This window comes from Lampris incognitus, chromosome 1 (assembly GCF_029633865.1).
Source record: "Lampris incognitus isolate fLamInc1 chromosome 1, fLamInc1.hap2, whole genome shotgun sequence".
Classification (NCBI taxonomy): domain Eukaryota; kingdom Metazoa; phylum Chordata; class Actinopteri; order Lampriformes; family Lampridae; genus Lampris; species Lampris incognitus.
In genome coordinates, this window is record NC_079211.1 from 69,035,257 (window position 1) to 69,059,697 (window position 24,441).

Sequence of the window (24,441 nt, forward strand, 5' to 3'; positions counted from 1 at the left end):
CTGTAACTTATTAATGAGTGAGCCCTGCAGGTGTTGAAAATAGGAACAAACTGTAACTCAGTAATGAGTGAGCCCTGCAAGGTGTTACAATGAGGAACAAACTGTAACTCAGTAATGAATGAGCCCTGCAGGTGTTACAATGAGGAACAAACTGTAACTTATTAATGAGTGAGCCCTGCAGGTGTTACAAAGAGGAACAAACTGTAACTCAGTAATGAGTGAGCCCTGCAAGGTGTTACAATAAGGAACAAACTGTAAATCAGTATTGAGTGAGCCCTGCAGGTGTTACAATGAGGAACAAACTGTAACTCTGGAATGAAGGAGCCCTGCAGGTGTTACAATGAGGAACAATTTATAACTCAGTAATGAGTGAGCCCTGCAGGTGTTACAAAGAGGAACAAACTGTGACTCTGTAATGAAAGAGCCCTGCAGGTATTACAATGAGGAACAATCTATAATTCAGTAATGCGTGAGCCCTGCATGTATCAAATGAGGAACAAACTGTAACTCTGTAATGAGTGAGCCCTGCAGGTTTTACAATGAGGAACAAACTGTAACTCAGTAATGAGTGAGCCCTGCAAGGTGTTACAATGAGGAACAAACTGTAATTCAATAATGAGTGAGCCCTGCAGGTATTACAATGAGGAACAAACTGTAACTCTGGAATGGAAGAGCCCTTCGGGTATTACAATGAGGAACAAACTGTAACTCAGTAATGAGTGAGCCCTGCAAGGTGTTACAATGAGAAACAAACGGTAACTCAGTAATGAGTGAGCCCTGCAAGGTGTTACAATGAGAAACAAACTGTAACTCAGTAATGAGTGAGCCCTGCAAGGTGTTACAATGAGGAACAAACTGTAACTCTGGAATGGAGCCCTGCAGGTATTACAATGGAGAACAAACTGTAACTCAGTAATGAGTGAGCCCTGCAGGTGTTACAATGAGGAACAAACCGTAACTCAGTAATGAGTGACCGCTGCAGGTTTTACAATGAGGAAGAAACTGTAACTCTGGAATGAAGGAGCCCTGCAAGTGTTACAATGAGGAACAATCTGTAACTCAGTAATGAGTCAGCCCTGCATATGTTACAAAGAGGAACAAACTATAACTCAGTAATGAGTGAGCCCTGCAGGTTATACAATAAAGAAGAAACTGTAACACTGGAATGAAGGAGCCCTGCAAGTGATATAATGACTAACAATCTGTAACTCAGTAATGAGTGAGCCCTGCAGGTATTACAAAGAGGAACAAACTGTAACTCTGGAATGGAGCCCTGCAGGTATTACAATGAAGAACAAACTGTAACTCAGTAATGAGTGAGCCCTGCAGGTGTTACAAAGAGGAACAAACTGTGACTCTGTAATGAAAGAGCCTTGCAGGGATTACAATGAGGAACAAACTGTAACTGTGGAATGGAAGAGCCCTTCGGGTATTACAATGAGGAACAAACCGTAACTCAGTAATGAGTGACCCCTGCAGGTATTACAATGAGGAACAAACTGTAAACCTGGAATGAAGGAGCCCTGCAAGTGTTACAATGAGGAACAATATATAACTTATTAATGAGTGAGCTCTGCAGGTGTTACAAAGAGGAGCAAACTGTAACTCAGTAATGAGTGAGCCCTGCAAGGTGTTACAATGAAGAACAAACTGTAACTCAGTAATGAGTGAGCCCTGCAGGTATTACAATGAGGAACAAACTGTAACTCTGGAATGGAGCCCTGCAGGTATTACAATGAAGAACAAACTGTAACTCAGTAATGAGTGAGCCCTGCAGGTGTTACAATGAGGAACAAACCGTAACTCAGTAATGAGTGACCCCTGCAGGTTTTACAATGAGGAACAAACTGTAACTCTGGAATGAAGGAGGCCTGCAAGTGTTACAATGAGGAACAATCTATAACTTATTAATGAGTGAGCCCTGCAGGTGTTGAAAATAGGAACAAACTGTAACTCAGTAATGAGTGAGCCCTGCAAGGTGTTACAATGAGGAACAAACTGTAACTCAGTAATGAGTGAGCCCTGCAGGTGTTACAATGAGGAACAAACTGTAACTTATTAATGAGTGAGCCCTGCAGGTATTGAATATAGGAACAAACTGTAACTCAGTAATGAGTGAGCCCTGCAAGGTGTTACAATGAGGAACAAACTGTAACTCAGTAATGAATGAGCCCTGCAGGTGTTACAATGAGGAACAAACTGTAACTTATTAATGAGTGAGCCCTGCAGGTGTTACAAAGAGGAACAAACTGTAACTCAGTAATGAGTGAGCCCTGCAAGGTGTTACAATAAGGAACAAACTGTAACTCAGTATTGAGTGAGCCCTGCAGGTGTTAAAATGAGGAACAAACTGTAACTCTGGAATGAAGGAGCCCTGCAGGTGTTACAATGAGGAACAATTTATAACTCAGTAATGAGTGAGCCCTGCAGGTGTTACAAAGAGGAACAAACTGTGACACTGTAATGAAAGAGCCCTGCAGGTATTACAATGAGGAACAATCTATAATTCAGTAATGCGTGAGCCCTGCATGTATCAAATGAGGAACAAACTGTAACTCTGTAATGAGTGAGCCCTGCAGGTTTTACAATGAGGAACAAACTGTAACTCAGTAATGAGTGAGCCCTGCAAGGTGTTACAATGAGGAACAAACTGTAATTCAATAATGAGTGAGCCCTGCAGGTATTACAATGAGGAACAAACTGTAACTCTGGAATGGAAGAGCCCTTCGGGTATTACAATGAGGAACAAACTGTAACTCAGTAATGAGTGAGCCCTGCAAGGTGTTACAATGAGAAACAAACGGTAACTCAGTAATGAGTGAGCTCTGCAAGGTGTTACAATGAGAAACAAACTGTAACTCAGTAATGAGTGAGCCCTGCAAGGTGTTACAAAGAGGAACAAACTATAACTCAGTAATGAGTGAGCCCTGCAGGTTATACAATAAAGAAGAAACTGTAACACTGGAATGAAGGAGCCCTGCAAGTGATACAATGACTAACAATCTGTAACTCAGTAATGAGTGAGCCCTGCAGGTATTACAAAGAGGAACAAACTGTAACTCTGGAATGGAGCCCTGCAGGTATTACAATGAAGAACAAACTGTAAATCAGTAATGAGTGAGCCCTGCAGGTGTTACAATGAGGAACAATGTGTAACTCAGTAATGAGTGAGCCCTGCAGGTGTTACAAAGAGGAACAAACTGTGACTCTGTAATGAAAGAGCCTTGCAGGGATTACAATGAGGAACAAACTGTAACTGTGGAATGGAAGAGCCCTTCGGGTATTACAATGAGGAACAAACTGTAACTCAGTAATGAGTGAGCCCTGCAAGGTGTTACAATGAGAAACAAACGGTAACTCAGTAATGAGTGAGCCCTGCAAGGTGTTACAATGAGGAACAATCTGTAACTCAGTAATGAGTGAGCCCTGCAGGTATTACAATGAGGAACAAACTGTAACTCTGGAATGGAGCCCTGCAGGTATTACAATGAAGAACAAACTGTAACTCAGTAATGAGTGAGCCCTGCAGGTGTTACAATGAGGAACAAACCGTAACTCTGTAATGAGTGACCCCTGCAGGTGTTACAATGAGGAACAAACTGTAACCCTGGAATGAAGGAGCCCTGCAAGTGTTACAATGAGGAACAATCTATAACTTATTAATGAGTGAGCTCTGCAGGTGTTACAAAGAGGAGCAAACTGTAACTCAGTAATGAGTGAGCCCTGCAAGGTGTTACAATGAGGAACAAACTGTAACTCAGTAATGAGTGAGCCCTGCAGGTGTTACAATGAGGAACAAACTGTAACTTATTAATGAGTGAGCCCTGCAGGTGTTGAAAATAGGAACAAACTGTAACTCAGTAATGAGTGAGCCCTGCAAGGTGTTACAATGAGGAACAAACTGTAACTCAGTAATGAATGAGCCCTGCAGGTGTTACAATGAGGAACAAACTGTAACTTATTAATGAGTGAGCCCTGCAGGTGTTACAAAGAGGAACAAACTGTAACTCAGTAATGAGTGAGCCCTGCAAGGTGTTACAATAAGGAACAAACTGTAACTCAGTATTGAGTGAGCCCTGCAGGTGTTACAATGAGGAACAAACTGTAACTCTGGAATGAAGGAGCCCTGCAGGTGTTACAATGAGGAACAATTTATAACTCAGTAATGAGTGAGCCCTGCAGGTGTTACAAAGAGGAACAAACTGTGACTCTGTAATGAAAGAGCCCTGCAGGTATTACAATGAGGAACAATCTATAATTCAGTAATGCGTGAGCCCTGCATGTAACAAATGAGGAACAAAATGTAACTCAGTAATGAAAGAGCCCTGCAGGTGTTACAATGAGAAACAAACTGTAACTCAGTAATGAGTGAGCCCTGCAAGGTGTTACAATGAGGAACAAACTGTAATTCAATAATGAGTGAGCCCTGCAGGTATTACAATGAGGAACAAACTGTAACTCTGGAATGGAAGAGCCCTTCGGGTATTACAATGAGGAACAAACTGTAACTCAGTAATGAGTGAGCCCTGCAAGGTGTTACAATGAGAAACAAACGGTAACTCAGTAATGAGTGAGCTCTGCAAGGTGTTACAATGAGAAACAAACTGTAACTCAGTAATGAGTGAGCCCTGCAAGGTGTTACAAAGAGGAACAAACTATAACTCAGTAATGAGTGAGCCCTGCAGGTTATACAATAAAGAAGAAACTGTAACACTGGAATGAAGGAGCCCTGCAAGTGATACAATGACTAACAATCTGTAACTCAGTAATGAGTGAGCCCTGCAGGTATTACAAAGAGGAACAAACTGTAACTCTGGAATGGAGCCCTGCAGGTATTACAATGAAGAACAAACTGTAAATCAGTAATGAGTGAGCCCTGCAGGTGTTACAATGAGGAACAATGTGTAACTCAGTAATGAGTGAGCCCTGCAGGTGTTACAAAGAGGAACAAACTGTGACTCTGTAATGAAAGAGCCTTGCAGGGATTACAATGAGGAACAAACTGTAACTGTGGAATGGAAGAGCCCTTCGGGTATTACAATGAGGAACAAACTGTAACTCAGTAATGAGTGAGCCCTGCAAGGTGTTACAATGAGAAACAAACGGTAACTCAGTAATGAGTGAGCCCTGCAAGGTGTTACAATGAGGAACAATCTGTAACTCAGTAATGAGTGAGCCCTGCAGGTATTACAATGAGGAACAAACTGTAACTCTGGAATGGAGCCCTGCAGGTATTACAATGAAGAACAAACTGTAACTCAGTAATGAGTGAGCCCTGCAGGTGTTACAATGAGGAACAAACCGTAACTCTGTAATGAGTGACCCCTGCAGGTGTTACAATGAGGAACAAACTGTAACCCTGGAATGAAGGAGCCCTGCAAGTGTTACAATGAGGAACAATCTATAACTTATTAATGAGTGAGCTCTGCAGGTGTTACAAAGAGGAGCAAACTGTAACTCAGTAATGAGTGAGCCCTGCAAGGTGTTACAATGAAGAACAAACTGTAACTCAGTAATGAGTGAGCCCTGCAGGTATTACAATGAGGAACAAACTGTAACTCTGGAATGGAGCCCTGCAGGTATTACAATGAAGAACAAACTGTAACTCAGTAATGAGTGAGCCCTGCAGGTGTTACAATGAGGAACAAACCGTAACTCAGTAATGAGTGACCCCTGCAGGTTTTACAATGAGGAACAAACTGTAACTCTGGAATGAAGGAGGCCTGCAAGTGTTACAATGAGGAACAATCTATAACTTATTAATGAGTGAGCCCTGCAGGTGTTGAAAATAGGAACAAACTGTAACTCAGTAATGAGTGAGCCCTGCAAGGTGTTACAATGAGGAACAAACTGTAACTCAGTAATGAGTGAGCCCTGCAGGTGTTACAATGAGGAACAAACTGTAACTTATTAATGAGTGAGCCCTGCAGGTATTGAATATAGGAACAAACTGTAACTCAGTAATGAGTGAGCCCTGCAAGGTGTTACAATGAGGAACAAACTGTAACTCAGTAATGAATGAGCCCTGCAGGTGTTACAATGAGGAACAAACTGTAACTTATTAATGAGTGAGCCCTGCAGGTGTTACAAAGAGGAACAAACTGTAACTCAGTAATGAGTGAGCCCTGCAAGGTGTTACAATAAGGAACAAACTGTAACTCAGTATTGAGTGAGCCCTGCAGGTGTTAAAAGGAGGAACAAACTGTAACTCTGGAATGAAGGAGCCCTGCAGGTGTTACAATGAGGAACAATTTATAACTCAGTAATGAGTGAGCCCTGCAGGTGTTACAAAGAGGAACAAACTGTGACACTGTAATGAAAGAGCCCTGCAGGTATTACAATGAGGAACAATCTATAATTCAGTAATGCGTGAGCCCTGCATGTATCAAATGAGGAACAAACTGTAACTCTGTAATGAGTGAGCCCTGCAGGTTTTACAATGAGGAACAAACTGTAACTCAGTAATGAGTGAGCCCTGCAAGGTGTTACAATGAGGAACAAACTGTAATTCAATAATGAGTGAGCCCTGCAGGTATTACAATGAGGAACAAACTGTAACTCTGGAATGGAAGAGCCCTTCGGGTATTACAATGAGGAACAAACTGTAACTCAGTAATGAGTGAGCCCTGCAAGGTGTTACAATGAGAAACAAACGGTAACTCAGTAATGAGTGAGCTCTGCAAGGTGTTACAATGAGAAACAAACTGTAACTCAGTAATGAGTGAGCCCTGCAAGGTGTTACAAAGAGGAACAAACTATAACTCAGTAATGAGTGAGCCCTGCAGGTTATACAATAAAGAAGAAACTGTAACACTGGAATGAAGGAGCCCTGCAAGTGATACAATGACTAACAATCTGTAACTCAGTAATGAGTGAGCCCTGCAGGTATTACAAAGAGGAACAAACTGTAACTCTGGAATGGAGCCCTGCAGGTATTACAATGAAGAACAAACTGTAAATCAGTAATGAGTGAGCCCTGCAGGTGTTACAATGAGGAACAATGTGTAACTCAGTAATGAGTGAGCCCTGCAGGTGTTACAAAGAGGAACAAACTGTGACTCTGTAATGAAAGAGCCTTGCAGGGATTACAATGAGGAACAAACTGTAACTGTGGAATGGAAGAGCCCTTCGGGTATTACAATGAGGAACAAACTGTAACTCAGTAATGAGTGAGCCCTGCAAGGTGTTACAATGAGAAACAAACGGTAACTCAGTAATGAGTGAGCCCTGCAAGGTGTTACAATGAGGAACAATCTGTAACTCAGTAATGAGTGAGCCCTGCAGGTATTACAATGAGGAACAAACTGTAACTCTGGAATGGAGCCCTGCAGGTATTACAATGAAGAACAAACTGTAACTCAGTAATGAGTGAGCCCTGCAGGTGTTACAATGAGGAACAAACCGTAACTCTGTAATGAGTGACCCCTGCAGGTGTTACAATGAGGAACAAACTGTAACCCTGGAATGAAGGAGCCCTGCAAGTGTTACAATGAGGAACAATCTATAACTTATTAATGAGTGAGCTCTGCAGGTGTTACAAAGAGGAGCAAACTGTAACTCAGTAATGAGTGAGCCCTGCAAGGTGTTACAATGAGGAACAAACTGTAACTCAGTAATGAGTGAGCCCTGCAGGTGTTACAATGAGGAACAAACTGTAACTTATTAATGAGTGAGCCCTGCAGGTGTTGAAAATAGGAACAAACTGTAACTCAGTAATGAGTGAGCCCTGCAAGGTGTTACAATGAGGAACAAACTGTAACTCAGTAATGAATGAGCCCTGCAGGTGTTACAATGAGGAACAAACTGTAACTTATTAATGAGTGAGCCCTGCAGGTGTTACAAACGGGAACAAACTGTAACTCAGTAATGAGTGAGCCCTGCAAGGTGTTACAATAAGGAACAAACTGTAACTCAGTATTGAGTGAGCCCTGCAGGTGTTACAATGAGGAACAAACTGTAACTCTGGAATGAAGGAGCCCTGCAGGTGTTACAATGAGGAACAATTTATAACTCAGTAATGAGTGAGCCCTGCAGGTGTTACAAAGAGGAACAAACTGTGACTCTGTAATGAAAGAGCCCTGCAGGTATTACAATGAGGAACAATCTATAATTCAGTAATGCGTGAGCCCTGCATGTATCAAATGAGGAACAAACTGTAACTCAGTAATGAAAGAGCCCTGCAGGTGTTACAATGAGAAACAAACTGTAACTCAGTAATGAGTGAGCCCTGCAAGGTGTTACAATGAGGAACAAACTGTAATTCAATAATGAGTGAGCCCTGCAGGTATTACAATGAGGAACAAACTGTAACTCTGGAATGGAAGAGCCCTTCGGGTATTACAATGAGGAACAAACTGTAACTCAGTAATGAGTGAGCCCTGCAAGGTGTTACAATGAGAAACAAACGGTAACTCAGTAATGAGTGAGCTCTGCAAGGTGTTACAATGAGAAACAAACTGTAACTCAGTAATGAGTGAGCCCTGCAAGGTGTTACAAAGAGGAACAAACTATAACTCAGTAATGAGTGAGCCCTGCAGGTTATACAATAAAGAAGAAACTGTAACACTGGAATGAAGGAGCCCTGCAAGTGATACAATGACTAACAATCTGTAACTCAGTAATGAGTGAGCCCTGCAGGTATTACAAAGAGGAACAAACTGTAACTCTGGAATGGAGCCCTGCAGGTATTACAATGAAGAACAAACTGTAAATCAGTAATGAGTGAGCCCTGCAGGTGTTACAATGAGGAACAATGTGTAACTCAGTAATGAGTGAGCCCTGCAGGTGTTACAAAGAGGAACAAACTGTGACTCTGTAATGAAAGAGCCTTGCAGGGATTACAATGAGGAACAAACTGTAACTGTGGAATGGAAGAGCCCTTCGGGTATTACAATGAGGAACAAACTGTAACTCAGTAATGAGTGAGCCCTGCAAGGTGTTACAATGAGAAACAAACGGTAACTCAGTAATGAGTGAGCCCTGCAAGGTGTTACAATGAGGAACAATCTGTAACTCAGTAATGAGTGAGCCCTGCAGGTATTACAATGAGGAACAAACTGTAACTCTGGAATGGAGCCCTGCAGGTATTACAATGAAGAACAAACTGTAACTCAGTAATGAGTGAGCCCTGCAGGTGTTACAATGAGGAACAAACCGTAACTCTGTAATGAGTGACCCCTGCAGGTGTTACAATGAGGAACAAACTGTAACCCTGGAATGAAGGAGCCCTGCAAGTGTTACAATGAGGAACAATCTATAACTTATTAATGAGTGAGCTCTGCAGGTGTTACAAAGAGGAGCAAACTGTAACTCAGTAATGAGTGAGCCCTGCAAGGTGTTACAATGAGGAACAAACTGTAACTCAGTAATGAGTGAGCCCTGCAGGTGTTACAATGAGGAACAAACTGTAACTTATTAATGAGTGAGCCCTGCAGGTGTTGAAAATAGGAACAAACTGTAACTCAGTAATGAGTGAGCCCTGCAAGGTGTTACAATGAGGAACAAACTGTAACTCAGTAATGAATGAGCCCTGCAGGTGTTACAATGAGGAACAAACTGTAACTTATTAATGAGTGAGCCCTGCAGGTGTTACAAAGAGGAACAAACTGTAACTCAGTAATGAGTGAGCCCTGCAAGGTGTTACAATAAGGAACAAACTGTAACTCAGTATTGAGTGAGCCCTGCAGGTGTTACAATGAGGAACAAACTGTAACTCTGGAATGAAGGAGCCCTGCAGGTGTTACAATGAGGAACAATTTATAACTCAGTAATGAGTGAGCCCTGCAGGTGTTACAAAGAGGAACAAACTGTGACTCTGTAATGAAAGAGCCCTGCAGGTATTACAATGAGGAACAATCTATAATTCAGTAATGCGTGAGCCCTGCATGTATCAAATGAGGAACAAACTGTAACTCAGTAATGAAAGAGCCCTGCAGGTGTTACAATGAGAAACAAACGGTAACTCAGTAATGAGTGAGCCCTGCAAGGTGTTACAATGAGAAACAAACTGTAACTCAGTAATGAGTGAGCCCTGCAAGGTGTTACAATGAGGAACAAACTGTAACTCTGGAATGGAGCCCTGCAGGTATTACAATGAAGAACAAACTGTAACTCAGTAATGAGTGAGCCCTGCAGGTGTTAAAATGAGGAACAAACCGTAACTCAGTAATGAGTGACCGCTGCAGGTTTTACAATGAGGAAGAAACTGTAACTCTGGAATGAAGGAGCCCTGCAAGTGTTATAATGAGGAACAATCTGTAACTCAGTAATGAGTGAGCCCTGCATATGTTACAAAGAGGAACAAACTATAACTCAGTAATGAGTGAGCCCTGCAGGTTATACAATAAAGAAGAAACTGTAACACTGGAATGAAGGAGCCCTGCAAGTGATACAATGACTAACAATCTGTAACTCAGTAATGAGTGAGCCCTGCAGGTATTACAATGAGGAACAAACTGTAACTCTGGAATGGAGCCGTGCAGGTATTACAATGAAGAACAAACTGTAACTCAGTAATGAGTGAGCCCTGCAGGTGTTACAATGAGGAACAAACCGTAACTCAGTAATGAGTGACCCCTGCAGGTTTTACAATGAGGAACAAACTGTAACTCTGGAATGAAGGAGCACTGCATGTGTTACAATGAGGAACAATCTATAACTTATTAATGAGTGAGCCCTGGAGGTGTTACAAAGAGGACCAAACTGTAACTCTGTAATGAAAGAGCCTTGCAGGGATTACAATGAGGAACAAACTGTAACTGTGGAATGGAAGAGCCCTTCGGGTATTACAATAAGGAACAAACTGTAACTCAGTAATGAGTGAGCCCTGCAAGGTGTTACAATGAGAAACAAACGGTAACTCAGTAATGAGTGAGCCCTGCAAGGTGTTACAATGAGAAACAAACTGTAACTCAGTAATGAGTGAGCCCTGCAAGGTGTTACAATGAGGAACAAACTGTAACTCTGGAATGGAGCCCTGCAGGTATTACAATGAAGAACAAACTGTAACTCAGTAATGAGTGAGCCCTGCAGGTGTTACAATGAGGAACAAACCGTAACTCAGTAATGAGTGACCGCTGCAGGTTTTACAATGAGGAAGAAACTGTAACTCTGGAATGAAGGAGCCCTGCAAGTGTTACAATGAGGAACAATCTGTAACTCAGTAATGAGTGAGCCCTGCATATGTTACAGAGAGGAACAAACTATAACTCAGTAATGAGTGAGCCCTGCAGGTTATACAATAAAGAAGAAACTGTAACACTGGAATGAAGGAGCCCTGCAAGTGATACAATGAGTAACAATCTGTAACTCAGTAATGAGTGAGCCCTGCAGGTATTACAAAGAGGAACAAACTGTAACTCTGGAATGGAGCCCTGCAGGTATTACAATGAAGAACAAACTGTAACTCAGTAATGAGTGAGCCCTGCAGGTGTTAAAATGAGGAACAAACCGTAACTCAGTAATGAGTGACCCCTGCAGGTTTTACAATGAGGAACAAACTGTAACTCTGGAATGAAGGAGCACTGCAGGTGTTACAATGAGGAACAAACTGTAACTTATTAATGAGTGAGCCCTGCAGGTGTTACAAAGAGGAACAAACTGTAACTCAGTAATGAGTGAGCACTGCATGTGTTACAATGAGGAACAATCTATAACTTATTAATGAGTGAGCCCTGCAGGTGTTACAAAGAGGAACAAACTGTAACTCTGTAATGAAAGAGCCTTGCAGGGATTACAATGAGGAACAAACTGTAACTGTGGAATGGAAGAGCCCTTCGGGTATTACAATGAGGAACAAACTGTAACTCAGTAATGAGTGAGCCCTGCAAGGTGTTACAATGAGAAACAAACTGTAACTCAGTAATGAGTGAGCCCTGCAAGGTGTTACAATGAAGAACAAACTGTAACTCAGTAATGAGTGAGCCCTGCAGGTATTACAATGAGGAACAAACTGTAACTCTGGAATGGAGCCCTGCAGGTATTACAATGAAGAACAAACTGTAACTCAGTAATGAGTGAGCCCTGCAGGTGTTACAATGAGGAACAAACCGTAACTCAGTAATGAGTGACCCCTGCAGGTTTTACAATGAGGAACAAACTGTAACTCTGGAATGAAGGAGGCCTGCAAGTGTTACAATGAGGAACAATCTATAACTTATTAATGAGTGAGCCCTGCAGGTGTTGAAAATAGGAACAAACTGTAACTCAGTAATGAGTGAGCCCTGCAAGGTGTTACAATGAGGAACAAACTTTAACTCAGTAATGAGTGAGCCCTGCAGGTGTTACAATGAGGAACAAACTGTAACTTATTAATGAGTGAGCCCTGCAGGTGTTACAAAGAGGAACAAACTGTAACTCAGTAATGAGTGAGCCCTGCAGGTGTTACAAAGAGGAACAAACTGTGACTCTGTAATGAAAGAGCCCTGCAGGTATTACAATGAGGAACAATCTATAATTCAGTAATGCGTGAGCCCTGCATGTATCAAATGAGGAACAAACTTTAACTCTGTAATGAGTGAGCCCTGCAGGTTTTACAATGAGGAACAAACTGTAACTCAGTAATGAGTGAGCCCTGCAAGGTGTTACAATGAGGAACAAACTGTAACTCAATAATGAGTGAGCCCTGTAGGTATTACAATGAGGAACAAACTGTAACTCTGGAATGGAAGAGCCCTTCGGGTATTACAATGAGGAACAAACTGTAACTCAGTAATGAGTGAGCCCTGCAATGTGTTACAATGAGAAACAAACGGTAACTCAGTAATGAGTGAGCCCTGCAAGGTGTTACAATGAGGAACAATCTGTAACTCAGTAATGAGTGAGCCCTGCAGGTATTACAATGAGGAACAAACTGTAACTCTGGAATGGAGCCCTGGAGGTATTACAATGAAGAACAAACTGTAACTCAGTAATGAGTGAGCCCTGCAGGTGTTACAATGAGCAACAAAACGTAACTCAGTAATGAGTGACCCCTGCAGGTGTTACAATGAGGAACAAACTGTAACCCTGGAATGAAGGAGCCCTGCAAGTGTTACAATGAGGAACAATCTATAACTTATTAATGAGTGAGCTCTGCAGGTGTTACAAAGAGGAGCAAACTGTAACTCAGTAATGAGTGAGCCCTGCAAGGTGTTACACTGAAGAACAAACTGTAACTAAGTAATGAGTGAGCCCTGCAGGTATTACAATGAGGAACAAACTGTAACTCTGGAATGGAGCCCTGCAGGTATTACAATGAAGAACAAACTGTAACTCAGTAATGAGTGAGCCCTGCAGGGTGTTACAATGAGGAACAAACCGTAACTCAGTAATGAGTGACCCCTGCAGGTTTTACAATGAGGAACAAACTGTAACTCTGGAATGAAGGAGGCCTGCAAGTGTTACAATGAGGAACAATCTATAACTTATTAATGAGTGAGCCTTGCAGGTGTTGAAAATAGGAACAAACTGTAACTCGGTAATGAGTGAGCCCTGCAATGTGTTACAATGAGGAACAAACTGTAACTCAGTAATGAGTGAGCCCTGCAGGTGTTACAATGAGGAACAAACTGTAACTTATTAATGAGTGAGCCCTGCAGGTGTTACAAAGAGGAACAAACTGTAACTCAGTAATGAGTGAGCCCTGCAAGGTGTTACAATGAGGAACAAACTGTAACTCAGTATTGAGTGAGCCCTGCAGGTGTTACAATGAGGAACAAACTGTAACTCTGGAATGAAGGAGTCCTGCAAGTGTTACAATGAGGAACAATTTATAACTCAGTAATGAGTGAGCCCTGCAGGTGTTACAAAGAGGAACAAACTGTGACTCTGTAATGAAAGAGCCCTGCAGGTATTACAATGAGGAACAATCTATAATTCAGTAATGCGTGAGCCCTGCATGTATCAAATGAGGAACAAACTGTAACTCTGTAATGAGTGAGCCCTGCAGGTTTTACAACGAGGAAAAAACTGTAACTCAGTAATGAGTGAGCCCTGCAAGGTGTTACAATGAGGAACAAACTGTAACTCAATAATGAGTGAGCCCTGTAGGTATTACAAAGAGGAACAAACTGTAACTCTGGAATGGAGCCCTGCAGGTAATACAATGAAGAACAAACTGTAACTCAGTAATGAGTGAGCCCTGCAGGTGTTAAAATGAGGAACAAACCGTAACTCAGTAATGAGTGACCCCTGCAGGTTTTACAATGAGGAACAAACTGTAACTCTGGAATGAAGGAGCACTGCAGGTGTTACAATGAGGAACAAACTGTAACTTATTAATGAGTGAGCCCTGCAGGTGTTACAAAGAGGAACAAACTGTAACTCAGTAATGAGTGAGCACTGCATGTGTTACAATGAGGAACAATCTATAACTTATTAATGAGTGAGCCCTGCAGGTGTTACAAAGAGGAACAAACTGTAACTCTGTAATGAAAGAGCCTTGCAGGGATTACAATGAGGAACAAACTGTAACTGTGGAATGGAAGAGCCCTTCGGGTATTACAATGAGGAACAAACTGTAACTCAGTAATGAGTGAGCCCTGCAAGGTGTTACAATGAGAAACAAACTGTAACTCAGTAATGAGTGAGCCCTGCAAGGTGTTACAATGAAGAACAAACTGTAACTCAGTAATGAGTGAGCCCTGCAGGTATTACAATGAGGAACAAACTGTAACTCTGGAATGGAGCCCTGCAGGTATTACAATGAAGAACAAACTGTAACTCAGTAATGAGTGAGCCCTGCAGGTGTTACAATGAGGAACAAACTGTAACTCTGGAATGAAGGAGGCCTGCAAGTGTTACAATGAGGAACAATCTATAACTTATTAATGAGTGAGCCCTGCAGGTGTTGAAAATAGGAACAAACTGTAACTCAGTAATGAGTGAGCCCTGCAAGGTGTTACAATGAGGAACAAACTTTAACTCAGTAATGAGTGAGCCCTGCAGGTGTTACAATGAGGAACAAACTGTAACTTATTAATGAGTGAGCCCTGCAGGTGTTACAAAGAGGAACAAACTGTAACTCAGTAATGAGTGAGCCCTGCAGGTGTTACAAAGAGGAACAAACTGTGACTCTGTAATGAAAGAGCCCTGCAGGTATTACAATGAGGAACAATCTATAATTCAGTAATGCGTGAGCCCTGCATGTATCAAATGAGGAACAAACTTTAACTCTGTAATGAGTGAGCCCTGCAGGTTTTACAATGAGGAACAAACTGTAACTCAGTAATGAGTGAGCCCTGCAAGGTGTTACAATGAGGAACAAACTGTAACTCAATAATGAGTGAGCCCTGTAGGTATTACAATGAGGAACAAACTGTAACTCTGGAATGGAAGAGCCCTTCGGGTATTACAATGAGGAACAAACTGTAACTCAGTAATGAGTGAGCCCTGCAAGGTGTTACAATGAGAAACAAACGGTAACTCAGTAATGAGTGAGCCCTGCAAGGTGTTACAATGAGGAACAATCTGTAACTCAGTAATGAGTGAGCCCTGCAGGTATTACAATGAGGAACAAACTGTAACTCTGGAATGGAGCCCTGGAGGTATTACAATGAAGAACAAACTGTAACTCAGTAATGAGTGAGCCCTGCAGGTGTTACAATGAGCAACAAAACGTAACTCAGTAATGAGTGACCCCTGCAGGTGTTACAATGAGGAACAAACTGTAACCCTGGAATGAAGGAGCCCTGTAAGTGTTACAATGAGGAACAATCTATAACTTATTAATGAGTGAGCTCTGCAGGTGTTACAAAGAGGAGCAAACTGTAACTCAGTAATGAGTGAGCCCTGCAAGGTGTTACACTGAAGAACAAACTGTAACTAAGTAATGAGTGAGCCCTGCAGGTATTACAATGAGGAACAAACTGTAACTCTGGAATGGAGCCCTGCAGGTATTACAATGAAGAACAAACTGTAACTCAGTAATGAGTGAGCCCTGCAGGTGTTACAATGAGGAACAAACCGTAACTCAGTAATGAGTGACCCCTGCAGGTTTTACAATGAGGAACAAACTGTAACTCTGGAATGAAGGAGGCCTGCAAGTGTTACAATGAGGAACAATCTATAACTTATTAATGAGTGAGCCTTGCAGGTGTTGAAAATAGGAACAAACTGTAACTCGGTAATGAGTGAGCCCTGCAATGTGTTACAATGAGGAACAAACTGTAACTCAGTAATGAGTGAGCCCTGCAGGTGTTACAATGAGGAACAAACTGTAACTTATTAATGAGTGAGCCCTGCAGGTGTTACAAAGAGGAACAAACTGTAACTCAGTAATGAGTGAGCCCTGCAAGGTGTTACAATGAGGAACAAACTGTAACTCAGTATTGAGTGAGCCCTGCAGGTGTTACAATGAGGAACAAACTGTAACTCTGGAATGAAGGAGCCCTGCAAGTGTTACAATGAGGAACAATTTATAACTCAGTAATGAGTGAGCCCTGCAGGTGTTACAAAGAGGAACAAACTGTGACTCTGTAATGAAAGAGCCCTGCAGGTATTACAATGAGGAACAATCTATAATTCAGTAATGCGTGAGCCCTGCATGTATCAAATGAGGAACAAACTGTAACTCTGTAATGAGTGAGCCCTGCAGGTTTTACAATGAGGAAAAAACTGTAACTCAGTAATGAGTGAGCCCTGCAAGGTGTTACAATGAGGAACAAACTGTAACTCAATAATGAGTGAGCCCTGTAGGTATTACAATGAAGAACAAACTGTAACTCTGGAATGGAAGAGCCCTTCGGGTATTACAATGAGGAACAAACTGTAACTCAGTAATGAGTGAGCCCTGCAAGGTGTTACAATGAGAAACAAACGGTAACTCAGTAATGAGTGAGCCCTGCAAGGTGTTACAATGAGAAACAAACTGTAACTCAGTAATGAGTGAGCCCTGCAAGGTGTTACAATGAGGAACAAACTGTAACTCTGGAATGGAGCCCTGCAGGTATTACAATGAAGAACAAACTGTAACTCAGTAATGAGTGAGCCCTGCAGGTTTTACAATGAGGAAGAAACTGTAACTCTGGAATGAAGGAGCCCTGCAAGTGTTACAATGAGGAACAATCTGTAACTCAGTAATGAGTGAGCCCTGCATATGTTACAAAGAGGAACAAACTATAACTCAGTAATGAGTGAGCCCTGCAGGTTATACAATAAAGAAGAAACTGTAACACTGGAATGAAGGAGCCCTGCAAGTGATACAATGAGTAACAATCTGTAATTCAGTAATGAGTGAGCCCTGCAGGTATTACAAAGAGGAACAAACTGTAACTCTGGAATGGAGCCCTGCAGGTATTACAATGAAGAACAAACTGTAACTCAGTAATGAGTGAGCCCTGCAGGTGTTAAAATGAGGAACAAACCGTAACTCAGTAATGAGTGAGCCCTGCAGGTGTTACAAAGAGGAACAAACTGTAACTCTGGAATGAAGGAGCACTGCATGTGTTACAATGAGGAACAATCTATAACTTATTAATGAGTGAGCCCTGCAGGTTTTACAAAGAGGAACAAACTGTAACTCAGTAATGAGTGAGCCCTGCAAGGTGTTACAATGAGGAACAAACTGTAACTCAGTAATGAGTGAGCCCTGCAGATGTTACAAAGAGGAACAAACTATAACTCAGTAATGAGTGAGCCCTGCAAGGTGTTACAATGAGGAACAAACTGTAACTCTGGAATGGAGCCCTGCAGGTATTACAATGAGGAACAAACTGTAACTCAGTAATGAGTGAGCCCTGCAAGGTGTTACAATGAGAAACAAACGGTAACTCAGTAATGAGTGAGCCCTGCAAGGTGTTACAATGAGAAACAAACTGTAACTCAGTAATGAGTGAGCCCTGCAAGGTGTTACAATGAGGAACAAACTGTAACTCTGGAATGGAGCCCTGCAGGTATTACAATGAAGAACAAACTGTAACTCAGTAATGAGTGAGCCCTGCAGGTGTTAAAATGAGGAACAAACCGTAACTCAGTAATGAGTGACCCCTGCAGGTTTTACAATGAGGAACAAACTGTAACTCTGGAATGAAGGAGCACTGCATGTGTTACAATGAGGAACAATCTATAACTTATTAATGAGTGAGCCCTGCAGGTGTTACAAAGAGGAACAAACTGTAACTCTGTAATGAAAGAGCCTTGCAGGGATTACAATGAGGAACAAACTGTAACTGTGGAATGGAAGAGCCCTTCGGGTATTACAATGAGGAACAAACTGTAACTCAGTAATGAGTGAGCCCTGCAAGGTGTTACAATGAGAAACAAACTGTAACTCAGTAATGAGTGAGCCCTGCAAGGTGTTACAATGAAGAACAAACTGTAACTCAGTAATGATTGAGCCCTGCAGGTATTACAATGAGGAACAAACTGTAACTCTGGAATGGAGCCCTGCAGGTATTACAATGAAGAACAAACTGTAACTCAGTAATGAGTGAGCCCTGCAGGTGTTACAATGAGGAACAAACCGTAACTCAGTAATGAGTGACCCCTGCAGGTTTTACAATGAGGAACAAACTGTAACTCTGGAATGAAGGAGGCCTGCAAGTGTTACAATGAGGAACAATCTATAACTTATTAATGAGTGAGCCCTGCAGGTGTTGAAAATAGGAACAAACTGTAACTCAGTAATGAGTGAGCCCTGCAAGGTGTTACAATGAGGAACAAACTTTAACTCAGTAATGAGTGAGCCCTGCAGGTGTTACAATGAGGAACAAACTGTAACTTATTAATGAGTGAGCCCTGCAGGTGTTACAAAGAGGAACAAACTGTAACTCAGTAATGAGTGAGCCCTGCAGGTGTTACAATGAGGAACAATTTATAACTCAGTAATGAGTGAGCCCTGCAGGTGTTACAAAGAGGAACAAACTGTGACTCTGTAATGAAAGAGCCCTGCAGGTATTACAATGAGGAACAATCTATAATTCAGTAATGCGTGAGCCCTGCATGTATCAAATGAGGAACAAACTGTAACTCTGTAATGAGTGAGCCCTGCAGGTTTTACAATGAGGAACAAACTGTAACTCAGTAATGAGTGAGCCCTGCAAGGTGTTACAATGAGGAACAAACTGTAACTCAATAATGAGTGAGCCCTGTAGGTATTACAATGAGGAACAAACTGTAACTCTGGAATGGAAGAGCCCTTCGGGTATTACAATGAGGATCAAACTGTAACTCAGTAATGAGTGAGCCCTGCAAGGTGTTACAATGAGAAACAAACGGTAACTCAGTAATGTGTGAGCCCTGCAAGGTGTTACAATGAGGAACAATCTGTAACTCAGTAATGAGTGAGCCCTGCAGGTATTACAATGAGGAACAAACTGTAACTCTGGAATGGAGCCCTGGAGGTATTACAATGAAGAACAAACTGTAACTCAGTAATGAGTGAGCCCTGCAGGTGTTACAATGAGCAACAAAACGTAACTCAGTAATGAGTGACCCCTGCAGGTGTTACAATGAGGAACAAACTGTAACCCTGGAATGAAGGAGCCCTGCAAGTGTTACAATGAGGAACAATCTATAACTTATTAATGAGTGAGCTCTGCAGGTGTTACAAAGAGGAGCAAACTGTAACTCAGTAATGAGTGAGCCCTGCAAGGTGTTACACTGAAGAACAAACTGTAACTAAGTAATGAGTGAGCCCTGCAGGTATTACAATGAGGAACAAACTGTAACTCTGGAATGGAGCCCTGCAGGTATTACAATGAAGAACAAACTGTAACTCAGTAATGAGTGAGCCCTGCAGGGTGTTACAATGAGGAACAAACCGTAACTCAGTAATGAGTGACCCCTGCAGGTTTTACAATGAGGAACAAACTGTAACTCTGGAATGGAGCCCTGCAGGTATTACAATGAGGAACAATCTATAACTTATTAATGAGTGAGCCCTGCAGGTGTTGAAAATAGGAACAAACTGTAACTCGGTAATGAGTGAGCCCTGCAATGTGTTACAATGAGGAACAAACTGTAACTCAGTAATGAGTGAGCCCTGCAGGTGTTACAATGAGGAACAAACTGTAACTTATTAATGAGTGAGCCCTGCAGGTGTTACAAAGAGGAACAAACTGTAACTCAGTAATGAGTGAGCCCTGCAAGGTGTTACAATGATGAACAAACTGTAACTCAGTATTGAGTGAGCCCTGCAGGTGTTACAATGAGGAACAAACTGTAACTCTGGAATGAAGGAGCCCTGCAGGTGTTACAATGAGGAACAATTTATAACTCAGTAATGAGTGAGCCCTGCAGGTGTTACAAAGAGGAACAAACTGTGACTCTGTAATGAAAGAGCCCTGCAGGTATTACAATGAGGAACAATCTATAATTCAGTAATGCGTGAGCCCTGCATGTATCAAATGAGGAACAAACTGTAACTCTGTAATGAGTGAGCCCTGCAGGTTTTACAATGAGGAAAAAACTGTAACTCAGTAATGAGTGAGCCCTGCAAGGTGTTACAATGAGGAACAAACTGTAACTCAATAATGAGTGAGCCCTGTAGGTATTACAATGAAGAACAAACTGTAACTCTGGAATGGAAGAGCCCTTCGGGTATTACAATGAGGAACAAACTGTAACTCAGTAATGAGTGAGCCCTGCAAGGTGTTACAATGAGAAACAAACGGTAACTCAGTAATGAGTGAGCCCTGCAAGGTGTTACAATGAGAAACAAACTGTAACTCAGTAATGAGTAAGCCCTGCAAGGTGTTACAATGAGGAACAAACTGTAACTCTGGAATGGAGCCCTGCAGGTATTACAATGAAGAACAAACTGTAACTCAGTAATGAGTGAGCCCTGCAGGTTTTACAATGAGGAAGAAACTGTAACTCTGGAATGAAGGAGCCCTGCAAGTGTTACAATGAGGAACAATCTGTAACTCAGTAATGAGTGAGCCCTGCATATGTTACAAAGAGGAACAAACTATAACTCAGTAATGAGTGAGCCCTGCAGGTTATACAATAAAGAAGAAACTGTAACACTGGAATGAAGGAGCCCTGCAAGTGATACAATGAGTAACAATCTGTAACTCAGTAATGAGTGAGCCCTGCAGGTATTACAAAGAGGAACAAACTGTAACTCTGGAATGGAGCCCTGCAGGTATTACAATGAAGAACAAACTGTAACTCAGTAATGAGTGAGCCCTGCAGGTGTTAAAATGAGGAACAAACCGTAACTCAGTAATGAGTGAGCCCTGCAGGTGTTACAAAGAGGAACAAACTGTAACTCTGGAATGAAGGAGCACTGCATGTGTTACAATGAGGAACAATCTATAACTTATTAATGAGTGAGCCCTGCAGGTTTTACAAAGAGGAACAAACTGTAACTCAGTAATGAGTGAGCCCTGCAAGGTGTTACAATGAGGAACAAACTGTAACTCAGTAATGAGTGAGCCCTGCAGATGTTACAAAGAGGAACAAACTATAACTCAGTAATGAGTGAGCCCTGCAAGGTGTTACAATGAGGAACAAACTGTAACTCTGGAATGGAGCCCTGCAGGTATTACAATGAGGAACAAACTGTAACTCAGTAATGAGTGAGCCCTGCAAGGTGTTACAATGAGAAACAAACGGTAACTCAGTAATGAGTGAGCCCTGCAAGGTGTTACAATGAGAAACAAACTGTAACTCAGTAATGAGTGAGCCCTGCAAGGTGTTACAATGAGGAACAAACTGTAACTCTGGAATGGAGCCCTGCAGGTATTACAATGAAGAACAAACTGTAACTCAGTAATGAGTGAGCCCTGCAGGTGTTAAAATGAGGAACAAACCGTAACTCAGTAATGAGTGACCCCTGCAGGTTTTACAATGAGGAACAAACTGTAACTCTGGAATGAAGGAGCACTGCATGTGTTACAATGAGGAACAATCTATAACTTATTAATGAGTGAGCCCTGCAGGTGTTACAAAGAGGAACAAACTGTAACTCTGTAATGAAAGAGCCTTGCAGGGATTACAATGAGGAACAAACTGTAACTGTGGAATGGAAGAGCCCTTCGGGTATTACAATGAGGAACAAACTGTAACTCAGTAATGAGTGAGCCCTGCAAGGTGTTACAATGAGAAACAAACTGTAACTCAGTAATGAGTGAGCCCTGCAAGGTGTTACAATGAAGAACAAACTGTAACTCAGTAATGATTGAGCCCTGCAGGTATTACAATGAGGAACAAACTGTAACTCTGGAATGGAGCCCTGCAGGTATTACAATGAAGAACAAACTGTAACTCAGTAATGAGTGAGCCCTGCAGGTGTTACAATGAGGAACAAACCGTAACTCAGTAATGAGTGACCCCTGCAGGTTTTACAATGAGGAACAAACTGTAACTCTGGAATGAAGGAGGCCTGCAAGTGTTACAATGAGGAACAATCTATAACTTATTAATGAGTGAGCCCTGCAGGTGTTGAAAATAGGAACAAACTGTAACTCAGTAATGAGTGAGCCCTGCAAGGTGTTACAATGAGGAACAAACTTTAACTCAGTAATGAGTGAGCCCTGCAGGTGTTACAATGAGGAACAAACTGTAACTTATTAATGAGTGAGCCCTGCAGGTGTTACAAAGAGGAACAAACTGTAACTCAGTAATGAGTGAGCCCTGCAGGTGTTACAATGAGGAACAATTTATAACTCAGTAATGAGTGAGCCCTGCAGGTGTTACAAAGAGGAACAAACTGTGACTCTGTAATGAAAGAGCCCTGCAGGTATTACAATGAGGAACAATCTATAATTCAGTAATGCGTGAGCCCTGCATGTATCAAATGAGGAACAAACTGTAACTCTGTAATGAGTGAGCCCTGCAGGTTTTACAATGAGGAACAAACTGTAACTCAGTAATGAGTGAGCCCTGCAAGGTGTTACAATGAGGAACAAACTGTAACTCAATAATGAGTGAGCCCTGTAGGTATTACAATGAGGAACAAACTGTAACTCTGGAATGGAAGAGCCCTTCGGGTATTACAATGAGGATCAAACTGTAACTCAGTAATGAGTGAGCCCTGCAAGGTGTTACAATGAGAAACAAACGGTAACTCAGTAATGTGTGAGCCCTGCAAGGTGTTACAATGAGGAACAATCTGTAACTCAGTAATGAGTGAGCCCTGCAGGTATTACAATGAGGAACAAACTGTAACTCTGGAATGGAGCCCTGGAGGTATTACAATGAAGAACAAACTGTAACTCAGTAATGAGTGAGCCCTGCAGGTGTTACAATGAGCAACAAAACGTAACTCAGTAATGAGTGACCCCTGCAGGTGTTACAATGAGGAACAAACTGTAACCCTGGAATGAAGGAGCCCTGCAAGTGTTACAATGAGGAACAATCTATAACTTATTAATGAGTGAGCTCTGCAGGTGTTACAAAGAGGAGCAAACTGTAACTCAGTAATGAGTGAGCCCTGCAAGGTGTTACACTGAAGAACAAACTGTAACTAAGTAATGAGTGAGCCCTGCAGGTATTACAATGAGGAACAAACTGTAACTCTGGAATGGAGCCCTGCAGGTATTACAATGAAGAACAAACTGTAACTCAGTAATGAGTGAGCCCTGCAGGGTGTTACAATGAGGAACAAACCGTAACTCAGTAATGAGTGACCCCTGCAGGTTTTACAATGAGGAACAAACTGTAACTCTGGAATGGAGCCCTGCAGGTATTACAATGAGGAACAATCTATAACTTATTAATGAGTGAGCCCTGCAGGTGTTGAAAATAGGAACAAACTGTAACTCGGTAATGAGTGAGCCCTGCAATGTGTTACAATGAGGAACAAACTGTAACTCAGTAATGAGTGAGCCCTGCAGGTGTTACAATGAGGAACAAACTGTAACTTATTAATGAGTGAGCCCTGCAGGTGTTACAAAGAGGAACAAACTGTAACTCAGTAATGAGTGAGCCCTGCAAGGTGTTACAATGATGAACAAACTGTAACTCAGTATTGAGTGAGCCCTGCAGGTGTTACAATGAGGAACAAACTGTAACTCTGGAATGAAGGAGCCCTGCAGGTGTTACAATGAGGAACAATTTATAACTCAGTAATGAGTGAGCCCTGCAGGTGTTACAAAGAGGAACAAACTGTGACTCTGTAATGAAAGAGCCCTGCAGGTATTACAATGAGGAACAATCTATAATTCAGTAATGCGTGAGCCCTGCATGTATCAAATGAGGAACAAACTGTAACTCTGTAATGAGTGAGCCCTGCAGGTTTTACAATGAGGAAAAAACTGTAACTCAGTAATGAGTGAGCCCTGCAAGGTGTTACAATGAGGAACAAACTGTAACTCAATAATGAGTGAGCCCTGTAGGTATTACAATGAAGAACAAACTGTAACTCTGGAATGGAAGAGCCCTTCGGGTATTACAATGAGGAACAAACTGTAACTCAGTAATGAGTGAGCCCTGCAAGGTGTTACAATGAGAAACAAACGGTAACTCAGTAATGAGTGAGCCCTGCAAGGTGTTACAATGAGAAACAAACTGTAACTC

General features: G+C 41.9%; 1 protein-coding gene across 1 annotated transcript in view; it reads left to right on the forward strand.

Annotated features, from left to right (window-relative positions):
- ntng2a (netrin g2a) overlaps nt 1-24,441 on the forward strand; it is a 921,301-nt gene that overhangs the window by 27,344 nt on the left and 869,516 nt on the right. The gene's annotated exons all lie outside the window — the stretch shown is intronic.